This window comes from Trichechus manatus, unplaced genomic scaffold (assembly GCF_000243295.1).
Source record: "Trichechus manatus latirostris isolate Lorelei unplaced genomic scaffold, TriManLat1.0 scaffold00078, whole genome shotgun sequence".
NCBI lineage: Eukaryota > Metazoa > Chordata > Mammalia > Sirenia > Trichechidae > Trichechus > Trichechus manatus.
This window is the reverse complement of record NW_004444014.1, coordinates 8,556,817-8,558,960: the sequence shown is the minus strand read 5'-3', so window position 1 is coordinate 8,558,960 and position 2,144 is coordinate 8,556,817.

Here is a 2,144-nt window from a genome sequence, read left to right as displayed (position 1 = left end):
TAATTATGCTGAATGTAAATGGACTAAATGCACCAGTAAAGAGACAGAGAGTGGCACACTGGATAAAAAAAAACACAATCTGGGGGAGTTCCAGCAAAATGGCACTCTAGGCAGAAGCACCACGCCATCACTCCACAGCAAAGATCCAAAAAACTAAGCTGAACAGAGAATACAACAATCCTGAAACCCTAAAAGATCAAATGAAGAGATAAAGAACTCAGCCAAGCACCAAATGGAGTGAGAAAACTGACAGAGAACGGAGAGCGAGGAGAGATTCATGCAGGGGTCCCCTACCAGCTAACACAGTGCAGATCCACCATCTTGGACTCCTATCGGAGACCAGAAAACAGGTGGAAAGAGAAAGCAGCCTCACGGAGCATCCAGCAGGAGACAACGCAACCAGTAATTTGCGATACATGCTTTCCCACCCCCCACCCATCTTTACCCTGACTCGGCCTCCTCTTCTTCCAGCAGCCACAATCTCTTGACCAAGAAACACTGGCTGCTTGGATTCCACACACCCGAACGGGCGGCTCTCTGAGTGCCATTTGTTGGCTGCTGGTGTTCCATTTTTCCGCTTCTTTTGATTTCTTCCTTGCCTCTCATCACCTCCCCCTCCTTTCGCTCAAGTACTTGGCTCTGTGCGTCATCTTTGCTTCTTCCTGAGGGGCTGCAGAGCAACGGTAATTTGTGACATATGCTTTCCCACTCTCTATACTTCTTCACCCACACTCAGCCCCCTCTGCTTCCCGCAGACACAGTCTCTTATCCAGAAACAACAGCACGCACTAGCTGGCTCTCTGAGTGCCATTTGTTGCCTGCTAGTGTTGCTTTTTTTCCTACTTCTTTCAATTTCTTCCTTGCCTCTCGCCACCTCCCCCTCCTTTTGCTTGAGTACCTGGCTCCATGTGCCATCTTTGCTTCTTCCTGAGGGGCTGCGGAGCCCCAGTTGAGTGTGGTGCTGCTTATCAGTCTGGGCTACTGCACTGGTGAGATCCCGGGGTTTTACTCGTTTGTTTGTTTTGAATTGTTTGATAATTTTCTTTTCTTTTTCGTGACTTGGGAGCCCTTTCTGACCAGGCGGAGCTGCGTGGAAGGAGACTCTCCTTGGGATTAAACAGACATGCACAGGGATCCCTGAGAGCATTTCTTTTTCCATTGGTTATTTTTTTTTTCTGTTTTTTTGGGTGCCTTTCTTGTTCTTTTTGCTTTTGTTTTTTAATTTCTTTTCTTTTCCCTTCTTGTCTTTCTTCATTGCTCAGTTTCTCATCTCTCTATATCTTCCTTCTCTTTCTGTTCCCTGAATACCTGGAATTGTATACCTCTATGCCTTCTAGCCAGGCTGTACTGCAACACCTGAGAGCCACTTCCGCAGACCTCATAGCTGCACCGGTGGTATCCCTGGGAACTTTGCAGTTCTTTAAACTTTCTAATTTTTATTTATTCATTCTTTTATTTTCTTCCTCTTCCCTTTTCTGTTATTCTCCATTTCATACTCTCTCATCTCTCCACTCCAATGGCAAGCTCCCCTAGCATTGTTTTTTGTTTGTTTGTATGTTTTCGGCTCCTATTCCTCTCTCCTCTCTCCCATATCCATCTTAGCTCCACACATAACTATCTCCCTGCTGCATCCTGCCTACCTGCACCATGGACTAAACATCACACCACCAAGCAGCACAGGCACGGCCTACTGGAACCTGCCCTGCACTGATTACCGACCCTCTCTGGTGTCTGCAGTAAGTGCCACAAACAACCCATCCCAGTAACTCTTCTTCACCTAGACCTGCCCTGCCGTATACCATCTCTGAGTGACTGTCCCTGCCAGTTGGAGAAGGAGGTGAAAAGTATTGTGCCCATGGAGGAGCAAACAACAAAGAACACACAGTCCACCTGCACAGACATAGTCAATTTTTTTTAAAAAAAAGGGACGAAACAAAAAAATCTACAATCAATAAATGAGAAAAATGACTACTGAATGCCCCAAAGACAGCAGACAATATCAAAACATTTACAAAAACAGAAAAGTATGGTTCCAGTAGGCATCCAAAATAAAACACCAGTGGACTCTCCTGTGGAAGAAAATGCACTAGAACTACCTGATAGAGAATTCAAATCCCTAAAACTCAGAATTCTCCAAGAACTGA